The 16,620-nt window shown below is 40.5% G+C and overlaps 1 pseudogene; it reads left to right on the top strand.

Annotated features, from left to right (window-relative positions):
• The first annotated feature begins 10,545 nt into the window (after positions 1-10,545).
• On the top strand, positions 10,546-11,624 carry LOC128652404 (E3 ubiquitin-protein ligase RNF38-like; annotated as a pseudogene).
• Positions 11,625-16,620: the final 4,996 nt, after the last annotated feature.

Below are 16,620 nucleotides of genomic sequence, written 5' to 3'. Positions count from 1 at the left end.
TTATTAATAAATACAGCAGTTCTAATGGGTAGAAAACTCATTAAAATACTGGCAGTCTAATAAGGAACATACATTTTCTGAATTTAAAAATGGGATAGTACATCAATTGTTCTTAGAGCAAGCTTCAGTACAGGTACAGATAGATAATAATATTAGGTTTTTTTATGAATAAGTGGGGAACATTTATCAAGACACTAGAACAGGAAACTCAGAAAATGGTCCTGCAACCTTTTAGGAATTCCCTTTACATCCTAGAAGCGAATGTAAGAGGAGAGTGGCAATTTAGCTGAGAGTTTACAACATAAATAGGGGGAGGGTTCCCTCCCTCATTAGAGGGGGGGGAGGGTGTGTTGTTTTCGTTTTTCTTTTTTTCCCTTGTTTTTTTGTTTTGTTTTGTTTTGTTTTGGTGTTGTTTGTGGGATTTTATGTTAGGAAAATATGCCAATACAGAATGTGTTTTGCTTTAGGGGGGAAGGTGCTTATTTTTATTTTGTTTTCTTATTTATCGGCTTGTTATCGGATTTTAAAATGTATTTCACTTCAGATATGCATTTATGGGTTGATGGGCACTTATAGTATTTGAATTTGTGTAGATCTATAAATTGTTCATGAATGCTGTAATCCACGTTCCCTCTTTTTGTTTTTTGTTCTAATGGAACTCTCTGTTAAACTGTCTTTTTGGCATACAATAAAAAAGATACATTTAAAAAAAAAATTATCAAGCCTTCAAATGATTTGGTTACAGATATATATATTTATATACATTTATATAATATACATTTAAAACTACATGTCATGTTAAATGATACCATAGAGTATGAATTCAAGATAACTCAAGAAAAACAAATATGACTCCAATAAAATTAATTTGCTTTCATTAGCAAATCTTAAAAACACATAAATAGCAAAATGAGGTAACTGTAAATGTACCAAGGGGGAAGGGGAAATAGACAAAACATACAAGAAGTTCCTTCCAGTAAGGCCTAAAGAAAACTGTGAACATTTCTGAAGGGAAATATTGTATAACCGAGGCAAAATGGGGGGGGGGGGCAGCGAAGTTGGCCTAAATAACCACTGTTAGAAAAAACAATACACACACAAGCCCTGGATAAAACAAAACAAACATAAAACACAACATTGCAAGTTGTAAATAAGCCAAGATTAAACAACTCTTTTAGAGACAAGGAGGACAATTAGTATCTGTATAAATACTATATATATATATATATATATATATATATATTTTTTTTTTTTTTTTTTTTATATACCCACAGGTAATTTTGTAGATATATCTCTAACATAAGAGGAGTGTGATATGGAACTTCTTTTGCAATTACATGATCGCATTCATTTAGATAATGACATTAACCAGTGGCTGATTAGATTAAGCAAAGTGATTTCAAATTATGCTGAACATGACATACCAATTAGTCCACTCTTGTTTCAAAACATCTGTTTCTCTTGTTAAGTGTGTTCAGTCCACGGGTCATCCATTACTTATGGGATATATTCTCCTCCCCAACAGGAAGTTGCAAGAGGATCACCCAAGCAGAGCTGCTATATAGCTCCTCCCCTCACATGTCATATCCAGTCATTCTCTTGCAAGTCTCAACATAGAAGGAGGTCCGCGAGAGGAGTGGTGTTTTATACTTAATTTATTTCTTCAATCAAAAGTTTGTTATTTTTAAATGGCACCGGAGTGTGCTATTTTTCTCTCAGGCAGTATTTAGAAGAAGAATCTGCCTGCATTTTCAATGATCTTAGCAGACATAACTAAGATCCACTGGCTGTTCTCGCACATTCTGAGGAGTGGGGTAACTTCAGAAAAGGGAATAGCATGCGGGGTTCCCCGCAAATGAGGTATGTGCAGTAATATTTTCTAGGAATGGAATTGACTAAGAAAACACTGCTGTTACCCATATGATGTAAGTACAGCCTTCAATGCAGTAGTAGCGACTGGTATCAGGCTGATAAATGTATGCGCAGTTGAGTTATTTTCTAGGGACTAGAATTTGACTGAGAAAATACTGTTAATACTGAAATAAATGTATGAGCCTTAACTGCAGTAGAAGCGACTGGTAGCAGGCTTAGTGATAACTTTGCATAACACTGGCATGTTATTCGTTTTGTGAGGTACTTTGGTGATAAATCTTTTTGGGCATGATTTTTTTCCATATGGCTATCGTATATTTCTGCATAGAAACCGTTGTAACAGGTCTCCCACTGTTGTAATATGAGTGGGAGGGGCCTTTTTTAGCGCCTTGTTGCTCAGTTAAAATTCTTGCTTCTTCCTCCTTGATCCAGGACGTCTCCAGAGAGCGCAGGGGTCTTCAAAATTCATTTTTGAGGGAGGTAATCAGTCACAGCAGACCTGCGACAGTGTGTTTGACTGTGATAAAAGCGTTAAATCTTAAATTGATTATCCGTTTTTGGGTATTGAGGGGTTAATCATCCGTTTGCTAGTGGGTGCAATCCTCTGCTAAATTCATACATTTACTGTTAAAATTGTTGGCTATAACTGAATTAGCTCATTGTTATTTCAACTGTGACAGTTTTTTTGTGTTTTTAAAAGCGCTGCAGCGTTTTTTTCTATTGCTTGTAAATTTATTGAATTTTTTTTTCCAAGCTTGCTAGCCTTCATTGCTAGTCTGTTTAAATATGTCTGATACAGATGAATCTGCTTGTTCATTATGTTTAAAAGCCAATGTGGAGCCCAATAGAAATATGTGTACCAATTGTATTGATGTTACTTTAAATAAAAGTCAGTCTTTACCGGTAAAGAAATTATCACCAGACAACGAGGGGGAAGTTATGCCGCCTAACTCTCCTCACGTGTCAGTACCTTCGCCTCCCGCTCAGGAGGTGCGTGAGATTGTGGCGCCAAGTACATCAAGGCCCTTACAAATCACTTTGCATGATATGGCTAATGTTATGAAAGAAGTATTATCTAATTTGCCTGAGTTAAGAGGCAAGCGCGATAGCTCTGGGTTTAGGACAGAGCGCGCCGATGACACGAGAGCCATGTCCGATACTGCGTCACAATTTGCAGAACATGAGGACGGAGAGCTTCATTCTGTGGGTGACGGATCTGATCCGGGGAGACCGGATTCAGAAATTTCAAATTTTAAATATAAGCTTGAGAACCTCCGTGTATTGCTAGGGGAGGTTTTAGCGGCTATGAACGATTGCGACACGGTTGCAATCCCAGAGAAATTATGTAGGCTGGATAAATACTATGCGGTACCGGTGTGTACTGACGTTTTTCCTATACCTAAAAGGCTTACAGAGATTATTAGCAAGGAGTGGGATAGACCCGGTGTGTCCTTTTCCCCTCCTCCGATATTTAGAAAAATGTTCCCAATAGACGCCACCACACGAGACTTATGGCAGACGGTCCCTAAGGTGGAGGGAGCAGTTTCTACTTTAGCCAAGCGTACCACTATCCCGGTGGAGGATAGTTGTGCTTTCTCAGATCCAATGGATAAAAAATTAGAAGGTTACCTTAAGAAAATGTTTGTTCAACAAGGTTTTATATTACAGCCCCTTGCATGCATTACGCCCATCACTGCTGCAGCGGCATTCTGGTTTGAGTCTCTGGAAGAGGCTATTCGCACAGCACCATTGGATGAGATTATGAACAAGCTTAAAGCCCTTAAGCTAGCTAATGCATTTGTTTCGGATGCCGTTGTGCATTTAACCAAACTAACGGCTAAGAACTCCGGATTCGCCATCCAGGCGCGCAGAGCGCTATGGCTTCAATCCTGGTCAGCAGATGTAACTTCTAAATCTAAATTGCTTAATATTCCTTTCAAAGGGCAAACCTTATTCGGGCCCGGCTTGAAAGAAATTATTGCTGACATTACTGGAGGTAAGGGTCACACCCTTCCTCAGGACAGGGCCAAATCAAAGGCCAAACAGTCTAATTTTCGTGCCTTTCGTAATTTCAAGGCAGGAGCAGCATCAACTTCCTCCGCTCCAAAGCAGGAAGGGACTACTACTCGTTACAGACAGGGTTGGAAAGGCAACCAGTCCTGGAATAAGGGCAAGCAGGCCAGAAAACCTACTTCTGCCCCTAAGACAGCATGAAGAAAGGGCCCCCTATCCGGAAACGGATCTAGTGGGGGGCAGACTTTCTCTCTTAGCCCAGGCCTGGGCAAGAGATGTCCAGGATACCTGGGCGTTGGAGATCATATCTCAGGGATACCTTCTGGACTTCAAAACTTCTCCTCCACAAGGGAGATTTCATCTGTCAAGGTTATCAACAAACCTAATAAAGAAAGAGGCATTTCTACGATGTGTACAAGACCTCTTAGTAATGGGAGTGATCCACCCGGTTCCGCGGACGGAACAAGGGCAAGGTTTTTACTCAAATCTGTTTGTGGTCCCCAAAAAAGAGGGAACTTTCAGGCCAATCTTGGACCTGAAGATCTTAAACAAATTCCTAAGGGTTCCATCGTTCAAAATGGAAACTATTCGAACCATCCTGCCCATGATCCAAGAGGGTCAGTATATGACCACAGTGGACTTAAAGGATGCCTACCTTCACATACCGATTCACAAGGATCATTATCGGTACCTAAGGTTTGCCTTTCTAGACAGGCATTACCAGTTTGTAGCTCTTTCCTTCTGGTTGGCTACGGCCCCGAGAATTTTTACAAAGGTTCTGGGCTCGCTTCTGGCGGTACTAAGACCGCGAGGCATAGCGGTGGCTCTGTACCTAGACGACATCCTGATACAAGCGTCAACTTTTCAAAATGCAAAGTCTCATACAGAGATAGTTCTAGTATTTCTGAGGTTGCATGGGTGGAAAGTGAACTTGGAAAAGAGTTCTCTGTTCCCACTCACAAGGGTTCCCTTTCTAGGGACTCTTATAGATTCTATACTACTAGGCTGGGGTGCAGTCTGGAACTCCCTGAAGGCTCAGGGATCGTGGACTCAGGAGGAGAAACTCCTCCCAATAAACATTCTGGAATTAAGAGCAATATTCAATGCTCTTCTAGCTTGGCCTCAGTTAGCAACCCTGAGGTTCATAAGATTTCAGTCGGACAACATCACGACTGTGGCTTACATCAATCATCAAGGGGGAACCAGGAGTTCCCTAGCGATGTTGGAAGTCTCGAAGATAATTCGCTGGGCAGAGTCGCACTCTTGTCATCTGTCAGCAATCTACATCCCAGGCGTGGAGAACTGGGAGGCGGACTTTCTAAGTCGCCAGACCTTTCATCCGGGGGAGTGGGAACTTCACCCGGAGGTGTTTGCTCAACTGATCCTTCATTGGGGCGAACCGGAGCTGGATCTCATGGCATCTCGCCAGAACGCCAAGCTTCCTTGTTACGGATCCAGGTCCAGGGACCCGGGAGCGGTGCTGGTAGATGCACTAGCAGCCCCTTGGGTTTTCAACATGGCTTATGTGTTTCCACCATTTCCGTTGCTACCTCGACTGATTGCCAGGATCAAACAGGAGAGAGCATCAGTGATTCTGATAGCGCCTGCGTGGCCACGCAGGACCTGGTATGCAGACCTAGTGGACATGTTGTCCTGTCCACCATGGTCTCTGCCTCTGAGGCAGGACCTTCTAATTCAGGGTCCTTTCAACCATCCAAGCCTAATTTCTCTGAGGCTGACTGCATGGAGATTGAACGCTTGATTCTATCAAAGCGTGGTTTTTCGGAGTCGGTTATTGATACGTTAATACAGGCTCGGAAACCTGTTACCAGAAAAATTTACCATAAGATATGGCGTAAATATTTATATTGGTGTGAATCCAAGAGTTACTCATGGAGTAAGGTTAGGATTCCTAGGATATTGGCTTTTCTACAAGAAGGTTTAGAAAAGGGTTTATCCGCTAGTTCGTTAAAGGGACAGATTTCTGCTCTGTCTATTCTTTTACACAAACGTCTGGCAGAGAATCCAGACGTCCAGGCTTTTTGTCAGGCTTTGGCTAGGATTAAGCCTGTGTTTAAAACTGTTGCTCCTCCGTGGAGCTTAAACTTGGTTCTTAAAGTTCTTCAGGGTGTTCCATTTGAACCCCTTCATTCCATTGATATTAAGCTTTTATCTTGGAAAGTTCTGTTTTTAATGGCTATTTCCTCGGCTTGAAGAGTCTCTGAGTTATCTGCCTTACATTGCGATTCTCCTTATCTGATTTTTCATTCAGACAAGGTAGTTCTGCGTACTAAACCTGGATTTTTACCTAAGGTTGTTTCTAACAGGAATATCAATCAAGAGATTGTTGTTCCTTCATTATGTCCTAATCCTTCTTCAAAGAAGGAACGTCTTTTGCATAATCTGGACGTAGTCCGTGCCCTGAAGTTCTACTTAGAGGCAACTAAAGATTTTCGGCAAACTTCTTCTCTGTTTGTCGTTTATTCTGGTCAGAGGAGAGGTCAAAAGGCTTCGGCCACCTCTCTCTCTTTTTGGCTTTGTAGCATAATACGTTTAGCCTATGAGACTGCTGGACAGCAGCCTCCTGAAAGAATTACAGCTCATTCCACTAGAGCTGTGGCTTCCACCTGGGCCTTTAAGAATGAGGCCTCTGTTGAACAGATTTGCAAGGCTGCAACTTGGTCTTCACTTCATACCTTTTCAAAATTTTACAAATTTGACACTTTTGCTTCTTCGGAGGCTGGTTTTGGGAGAAAGGTTCTACAGGCAGTGGTTCCTTCTGTTTAATGTTCCTGCCTTGTCCCTCCCATCATCCGTGTACTTTAGCTTTGGTATTGGTATCCCATAAGTAATGGATGACCCGTGGACTGAACACACTTAACAAGAGAAAACATAATTTATGCTTACCTGATAAATTTATTTCTCTTGCAGTGTGTTCAGTCCACGGCCCGCCCTGTCTTTTTTGAGGCAGGTTCTAAATTTTAATTAAAGCTCCAGTCACCACTGCACCCTATAGTTTCTCCTTTCTCGTCTTGTTTCGGTCGAATGACTGGATATGACATGTGAGGGGAGGAGCTATATAGCAGCTCTGCTTGGGTGATCCTCTTGCAACTTCCTGTTGGGGAGGAGAATATCCCATAAGTAATGGATGACCCGTGGACTGAACACACTACAAGAGAAATAAATTTATCAGGTAAGCATAAATTATGTTTTTTGGCAGGGCAATGTATTAAAACAACAAAAAGGAGGGGGGGGATAAATAAACCATTCAGCAATCAAATATGAGTGAATGGAGGCAATAGTTTCTGAATAGTAAAGGCAAATTGTGCTTTTGTTTTTAGTCTATTGAACCAAAAAAATTAGAAAATGTTGCACAGAAAGGGCAAGCAGCATGGAGAAACAGAATAACACTGTGAAAAACAGAGAGCAGCAAACATTCAACACAGCGATAAAACACCATCTAGGACAGGTGGCAGCAAAATAGAGGGGTGCTGCTTTGTGCTATTGCAACCAAAAACCTACACCACTAGATCAGTGAGTAGAAATACAAAAGGAAAAGGAAAAAAAAAGTGCATTTTGTGTTACATTTTAAGTAAACATAGCTTAAATCCATAACAAATGATAAGAAATGAAAGATGTTAATGGACATATGTAATTTAAGACACTTTTCTGGTTTGTTACTCCTTGGGATCCAATAAATCTATTCAGCTGGTATTATTCCATCTAGTAGATCTCAGGCTACTTTTGTACAGACACACACCCACAGCTACCCAAATAGGGAAAAACATTTTTTTTTTACTTTGCTTAAAACTGGAAGACATTTGTATTGTACATTACAAAAAAAAAATACCCGATTTATCCTGCTTAAAGTATTTAATTTAGGGTTGCCACCTCAGCCATGTTTTCCCGGACACTTATGAGTTACACATGCTGCAGGGTGTGCAGAGGAGAACATGAATTTTACCCCTGGACAGCACATAAACAGTGATCTTAGACAGCACTATTCATGTTCCTCCCTACAAACCCTGCAGCATGTGTAACTCATAAGTGTCCAGGAAAACATGGCTGAGGTGGCAACTAGGGTTGCACCGATACCGATACTAGTATCGGTATCGGTACCGATACCAAGTATTTGCATGAGTACTTGTACTCGTGCAAATGCACCGATACTTATACCGATACCTCCACTTCCTACCCATATGCTATCTTGTGGCGTTTTTTCAAACTGCATGTTCCCATTTCATTTTAAACTGGAGTGGAGACTAAACTAAAAAAAAATTGTTTACTACTGTTCTGCCAATACAAATTGCTGTTATTTGTATTATTGTAGGAGAGATCACTGTACCTCGTTCAGACAAACCCCTGAAGTACTGGGCAGTTAATAAACAGATTTCCAGCTCTGGCTAAAATGGCCTAAAAATATCTTTCTGCCCCATGCAGTAGTGTGGAAAGTAAAAGACTGTTCAACTTAGAGTCGAACCTCCATACAAATGTCAGATTGATGTTATATAACAGCCCTACAACCCAATTGCATCACCCCTTTAAATGTAATTTTATTGTAATATTTTTTATTTATAAACATGTTCAGTGAACTTTTTTATTATTTCATAATGTCTTTTGAATTACAGTCCTTTATAATTATAAAGAAGGAATCTTAAATAATCTGTATTGTGCTTGGTAAAATGTCACATGACATTAAAAAAAAAGTATCGGTAATTGGTATCGGCGAGTATTTGAAAACAAGTATCGGTACTTGTACTCGGTCATAAAAAAATGGTATCGGTGCAACCCTAGTGGCAACCCTAATTTAATTGGAAATCACTGTAATTAAATAGCCACTGAAAGGGCAAATAAAGACCGTGATTAAGATACTATTATTATTTTTTTTTAAATACTAAAGCTTTTCCAGTAATATCTTCCAGGACAGAAAAGTTTTTTTTTTTTTTTTAGATATAAAATTCACAGTGGAGAGTGATTATTAAAATCCCAACAATCTAGATTGACTTTGCTTATGCTGCACAGTGCACAAAGCCAGGCTTACTACTCCGTATATAACAAAGGCTGTTAACTTCAGTTAAAGATCATCATAATAGTAAAATAATGCTCCAGTGTCTATATATTTATATATGTCTAACACAAAGATTTTCTACTTGGCTAGGTGGATAGAATATAGATTAATCACAAGCCTATTTATTTTAATAATTTAAAAAAAGACCACCAAATACTATAGATTTAAATATGAATAGGAATATGATCCTTAATGTGTTTATGGTTATCACTGGGGGCTGGGGGAGAGATTGACGTGAAAATTCTGATGGTTTATAAATGGCTATTAAACCAAAACACATTTAAATATAACAAATGCCACCTATTTTAAATATGATTACAAGGATTAAATAGGGGTGGGTTATTTTAAAAGCAACATTTTAGTGAAAAATCACAATTTTGATGACCTGAAGTCAAGTGATATCACATGATCAGGTACTGCCAACTCAAGTGGAGAATACTCCTGGCACACAATCTGCCGATATACTGGCAGGTTGTTTTGACAATAAGACTAAGAAAAAATAAGACTAAGAAAATAAGAAATCATTGAATGGATGTCTTAATACACATTTATGCAAAAATGCTTGTAATCAGATTTGAAATGCACTGACTTTAACTTTCTGCTTGACCCTTGGAAACAGTGCAATATAAAGCTGTTCCGCTATATTTGTGCTCTGGTCTCATTTCCTGAATTACATAGTTTAAAAAATAAATAAATAAGAAGGGACACAACTGTCACTACCTGTACATCAACACGCTGCCCAACATAAGCACCATGAATCTTAGACCAAAAAGAATACTGTAAAACTGACTACATATGTTTCATAATGAAAGACATGAACCCCAAAACTTTTATTCATGATTCAGATAGAGCACACACATTTAAACAACCTTCCAATCTACCTCTGATATCTAATTTGCCTCATTCACCTGATATCCCTTGTTGAAAAGCACATCTAGATAGGTTCAGGCGCTTGGGGCTAGATGCTGATTGGTGGCTGAACTTGTATGCCCATTTTCATTGACTTACAAATTAGTTCAGCTAGCTCCAAGGAGTGCAATGCTGCTTCTTCAATAAAAGATAGCAAGAGAATGAAGCAAAAACAACAAATGTTTGTAAACAAGATTGATAATATATATATATATATATATATATATATATATATATATATATCAATTTATGCAAATAGCATTTTACGAAGAAGACTCAATTTTTGTCTTACATATTAAAATTAAACGTTAACTATGACATCACTATAGGCAAAGAAGCCATCTCAAGCCTTTGTCCGCACAAACATACAAAAAGACATCCTTTCAAATTATAAAAATCGTACAGTATTATCAATTAAATGAATTTGATGGTATCTTACTGCCCAACTGTAACCAGTACATTCATTGATTGTGCTAACAGATGCCCAATGAGGACATTAAAATAGTTATAAAGTTAACCGATAAAGAAAAATGCACTTTTTTCTTTTTCCCATAGTGGCACTAATGTGCAAGAAAAGTATGTGATATAAAAAAATTAAATCAGTTAAGTCAGCATTTTTAAAGTACCAGTATTAATGTTAGGGACAGGGTATTCATAATATAATAATAAAAAAAAGCCTATAAATGTCGGAGGCCTTCCACCCTCCGACTATATCCCCCCGTATGCTGCATCCATCGGCAAATCTTCCTCAGCAATACACAGTCATGATTGATATTCATGAACAGATTCACCAGGGCACCGTGCCAGTCTCATACACAGTCACAACCGTAGCACCACATGGGATCCACCATTGTACTGGACAGCACATGCCCGCTTGTAGCACGCAACAAGTTCCTGGTTGTTCTGTGGTTTTCAGTGGACAGCATTTACTGGTCTGTAGTGTGCCTCCCCAAATGCTTCAAGCTTGCTCGGTTCAGCATTTGCCAGTCCCATATGCTTTCCCACCACTTATTTCCAGTGACCCATTTCTATTTACATCCTCCTCATCTCTCTCCACATCACCATGCTCACCTGCCCCCTCCTGGCCAGTTTGTACCTTTTCAGACTCAACAGTCCCGCTCGCCTCTGCAAAGGATAGAAAACAAAGTAGAATTACTGGGAGAACATCTACCTGTTGGAAAGTTTACATACCCTCCATCTGCACATGCGCCAACCCTTCAACCTTCTGCCCCCCTACAGTTCATAACCCATGATCCCTTGCACCAAGAGGTTTCCTTTGGTGTTCCCTATCCTCCATTTATGCCTTGAAGAATAACAAGCCGAAGTCGATATAGATCACAGCAGCCCATACCACCACCACCTTATCACCCAAGAATGTTACCCTATGTTTTTATCAATGCTTCCAGTGCCTCCTACTGTAGGACCAACCTTTAGCTTTGAGTTGGATGTCGAAGATGGAGAGGTGGAAAACTATGAGGCATTGTTGAATCTTGCGGAAAGGTTCGGTGAAGCCAAACCCTGAGGACTAACAAAAGCAGACATTGAACAGCTTCCATCATATAGGTTCAACCCAAATAACCACCAGTCAGAGCAAACTTTATGTGTTGTATGCATGTGTGATTTTGAGTCAAGACAACTACTTAGAGTCTTAGAGTGCAACCATGAATTTCATGCCAAGTGTGTGGACAAATGGCTTAAGGCAAATCCTACGTGCCCAATTTGTCGAGCAGATGCTTCAGAAGTACATCGGGATTCAGAGTGACCAGTCTCAGAGCACAAATCTAGCTTTGGATGTTCCTAGTCATGTGTGTGTGTATTTTTATATGCACAAACACCAACTATCCATTGAACTTGTGGCTTCCAGCCTACTCTTTACACAAAAGGGTCAATGGACCTCTCTTTGCACTGTGTGATTTATAAAGCTTCTAATTAGTCTTCACAATTATGAGATTCTTATACTAACAGTGTGATTGGGACTCCAAAGATTATTATATTTTATAGTCCTTAGCTTAATTTTGTGTGTGCACTAACATTCCCTGGTTTTCGTGTGATCATTCCGAGTGTTTTACTGCAAGATTACCGTGGACGTGATCTTTTAGCATGTTATTTTATATTTAAAGGAAAGAAGAAAAAAGAAACAAAACAATGGTAGCTCCAAACATTTTAGCAACCTACCTTTTTTATTCTAGAGCCTTCAAATACTGTGAGTGGATGGGATGTATGTGTGTGTTGGTGGCTTTGTGTGTTTGCTTGTGATGGACACGTGTGGATGTTTGGGAATTGATATAGCAGCATGAAATAAGAATGTATGTAGTATTATGCTCTCCTCACTTATTACAGAGAAGAATGCTGCGCCTGTTGCCACACAGCCTGTCCCTGCTGCTAGTACTGCAACTCCTCCCCTGCTTCTGGTAGCATACCCCGGATACCGTTGCCTGACCAGTTTGATGGCACTACGGACTGCAGGGGTTTTCTCAACCAGTACAGACTGCATTTACGCAATGACCCTCATACCTTCCAGTCTCATCAGTCAAAGGTTACCTTTATCATTTCGTTTTTGAAAGACAAGGCCCTAGCCTGGGTCTCTCCCCTTTTGGAACAGAGTGCTTAACTCCTGAACGATGCTGATACCTTCGTTTCTGCATTATCTTTCATATTTGGGACTTCTGGTTGCACTTCTGCTGCAGAGTACTCTCTCTTGGATCTGCGTCAGAGCAATAGATCTGTGTCACAATACGCCATCTCAAAGCGGCCTTCCGCAGAGGCCTGCATTAGGATGAGCTCACTTATTGTGATGTTCCCTCTTCCCTGGATGATTTTATAGCATTCTGCATCAGTCTGGATTCTCGCTTTCAGGAAAAACAAGCTGAGAGAGAGAGAACTCGCAGAATCCTTCCCGCTCGTCCTCTTACTTCCAGCACCTCCCGTTACCTCTGAAGAAGAACCTATGGATCTTTCTTCCCTTAAATCTTTAGAATCTAAAAGACAGAGAAGAAGGAGATTTAGACTGTGCTTCTATTGTGGTTCTAATGCACATCCACTTAAGAATTGTGATATACTGCCGGTAAAAGCCAACGCTTAGAGGATAATAGTGGGGTACCTCTAAGCATGGCCACTACTGATTCCCCTCACTCTTCTCGGATCTTGGTACCTATTAACCTCACCTTTCTCCAGAACTCTGTCCACGCTCAAGCCTTTATTGATTTAGGGGAAGCTGGACATTTCCTAGATCACCGTTTTATGATTCATGCAGGGTTGTCTCTTCTCCAGAAAAAATAATGTCTAAAAATAACCACTCTGGATGGCACTCCCCTTGGATCAGGTTTAATCCATTTTGAATCAACACCCCTAACCATGGCTGCGGGGGTCCTACATTCTGAACAGTTGCAGTTTGATGTCATCAACTCTCCAGCACAACCAGTTAGCCTTGGTCTTTCTTCGTTACGTAAACACAATCCTCAATTTGACTGGACTGAAGGACAGTTGGCCTCCTGGGGTAAATCCTGTTTTCACTCCTGCTTGGCTACACTTATTCCACTACAAAACATTCCTATAGCCAGCCTTCTGACCCCGTCTAACCTTCCCTCAGTATATGCAGACTTTACTGATGTCTTTGAAAAGAAAGCAGCTGATGTGCAACCCCCTCACCACCCTTACGGCTGCAAAATTTACCTTTTTTCTTAAGCCCAACTTCCTAAAGGAAGGACTTACCCACTGTCCAAAGCTGAAACCAAGGCCATGGAAGAATAGATCCAAGAGAATATAGCTAAAGGCTTCATTTGCCCTTCCTCCTCTCCTGCCGGGGCTGGGTTATTTTATGTCGGTAAAAAAGATGGTGGTTTGAGACCCTGTATCGACTACAGAGCCCTAAACTACATCACGATCAAGAATCGTCATCCTATTCCTTTGATCACTGAATTATATGATTCACTCCAAAATGCGAGCTACTTTACAAAATTAGATCTTCGTGGGGCGTACAATCTCATTTGCATCTTCCTGGGACATGAGTGGAAGACTGCCTTCAACACGAGATCAGGCCATTATGAGTACCTCGTAATGCCTTTTGGGCTGTGCAATGCCCCTGCTGTCTTTCAAGCATTTGTCAATGATGTCTTCCGTGACCTTCTTAATCGTACTGTCATCATCTATTTGGATGACATCCTCATATTCTACGCCACCCTGGAAGAGTATCATGAGCATGTGAGACAGGTGCTTCTACGTCTCAGAAACAATTCTCTGGTAGCCAAGTTGGAGAAATATGAATTAGATCAAGTCCGAATTCAATTCCTTGGATATATCATCTCTAAAGAAGGTTTCGCCATGGATCCCACTAAGTTAACAACAGTTCTGGAATGGCCTCAGCTCATCACATTGAATGAGTTACAGAGATTATTGGGGTTTTCCAACTATTATCGCAAGTTTATAAAGAATTTCTCCAAGATTGTTGCTCCACAACAAGCTGACTAAACGGAACAGAGATTGTAAGAATTGGCCCCCAGTAGCTGTGGACGCCTTCTCTTGTTTGAAGATGACCTTTTGTAATGCTCCTGTGCTACGTCATCCTGATCCTGATTTACAATTCACCTTAGAGGTTGATGTCTCTGAAATTGGAGCTGGTGCAGTCTTAACCCAAAGAGACCCTTCAACCTCCAAGTTGCATCCTGTGGCCTTTTTTCTCTAAGTGGTTTTCTCCTGCAGAAAGGAATTACGATGTGGGAAATCGAGAACTCCTAGCCATCAAGATGGCCCTTACTGAATGGTGTCACTGGCTAGAGGATACTACTAACCCCATTTAGATTCTCACAGATCACAAGAACCTGACATACTTAGAGACTGCCCATCGACTCAATCCTCGACAGGCCAGGTGGGCCTTATTCTTTTCCCGTTTCAACTTTATAGTCGCCTACCTTCCTGGGACGAAGAATAAAAAGGCTGATGTGCTTTCCCGTCAGTTTCCTCAGTCTAATGACACTTCTAAGGCTCCTATCAAACACATCATACCTCCCTCCTGTGTGGTTGTTCAGCTCAACACCTCTCTTCTTCAAAGACTGCAACGTGCCCAGTCAAGAAAACCTTCTGAAGCCCCTGCAGCTCCTGCGATCCTTTATGTTCCTCCAAACCTTCACTCTCCTGTGCTATCCTGGGCTCATGACAGCAAGCTGTCAGGTCATCCTGGTTTTACTAGAACTTTTAAACTCCTTTCCCAACACGTGTGGTGGCTTACCATGAAGTTGGACTTTCAGGATTATGTCAAGACTTGTCAGACTTGTGCTGTTAATAAGACTTCCTGTTCCCTACCTCATGGCCTACTTTAACCATTGTCCATACCTAAATAACCATGGACACACATAGCCATGGATTTTGTTGTAGATCTCCCTCCTTTTGACCATCATACAGTCATCTGGGTTGTGGTGGATCGATTCTCCAAACATGCTCATTTTGTACCTTTACCTAAGTTACCTACAGCCCAAGAATTGTCCACTCTTTTTCTGTTACCCGTGGTACGGCTCCATAGTATACCCGTAAATATTGTCTCTGACAGAGGACCTCAATTTATTTCTACCTTTTGGAGGAGCTTTTGCAAATTGCTTGAAACCACTGTTTCTTTGTCCTCTGGTTATCACCCCCAGACTAACGGGCATGCGGAGAGAACCAATCAGGATTTCTCTTGTAAGGTGTATCCAGTCCACGGATCATCCATTACTTGTGGGATATTCTCCTTCCCAACAGGAAGTTGCAAGAGGATCACCCACAGCAGAGCTGCTATATAGCTCCTCCCCTAACTGCCATATCCAGTCATTCTCTTGCAACTCTCAACATAGCTGGAGGTAGTAAGAGGAAAGTGGTGTAATATAGTTAGTTTTTTCTTCAATCAAAAGTTTATTGTTTTTAAATGGTACTGGAGTTGTACTATTTTATCTCAGGCAGCATTTAGAAGAAGAATCTGCCTGCGTTTTTCTATGATCTTAGCAGAAGTAACTAAGATCCACTGCTGTTCTCACATTTGTCTGAGGAGTGAGGTAACTTCAGAGGGAGAATGGCGTGCAGGTTATCCTGCAATAAGGTATGTGCAGTTTAAGTTTTTCTAGGGATGGAATTTGCTAGAAAATGCTGCTGATACCGGATTAATGTAAGTTAAGCCTAAATACAGTGATTTAATAGCGACTAGTATCAGGCTTGCTATCAGAGGTATATACTCTGATTAATGTGCAATATAAAACGTTTGCTGGCATGTTTAATCGTTTTTATATATGCTTTGGTAATAAAACTTATTGGGGCCTAGTTTTTTCCACGTGGCTGGCTTGATTTTTGCCTAGAAACAGTTTCCTGAGGCTTTCCACAGTTGTAATACGAGTGGCAGGGGCCTATTTTAGCGTTTTTTTGTGCAGCAAAAATTACAGACAGAGACATTCAGCTTCCCTCAGCAGTCCCCTGCATGCTTTAGGACATCTCTGAAGGGCTCAAAAGGCTTCAAAAGTTGTTTATTGAGGAAGGTAAAGCCACAGTGGAGCTGTGGCAGTTGTTGTGACTGTTTAAAAACGTTTTTTTTTTTCAATTTGTTAATCCGTTTTTTGTATTAAGGGGTTAATCATCCATTTGCAAGTGGGTGCAATGCTCTGCTAACCTATTACATACACTGTAAAAATTTCGTTAGTTTAACTGCCTTTTTTCACTGTTATTTCAAATTTTAGCAAAATTTGTTTCCCTTAAAGGCACAGTAACGTTTCTTATATTGCTTGTTTAACTTGATTTAAAGT

The sequence above is a fragment of the Bombina bombina genome, chromosome 3 (assembly GCF_027579735.1).
Source record: "Bombina bombina isolate aBomBom1 chromosome 3, aBomBom1.pri, whole genome shotgun sequence".
Taxonomy (NCBI): Eukaryota; Metazoa; Chordata; class Amphibia; order Anura; family Bombinatoridae; genus Bombina; species Bombina bombina.
Note: the sequence above shows the minus strand (reverse complement) of the source record. Positions and strands in the feature narration are given on the sequence as shown.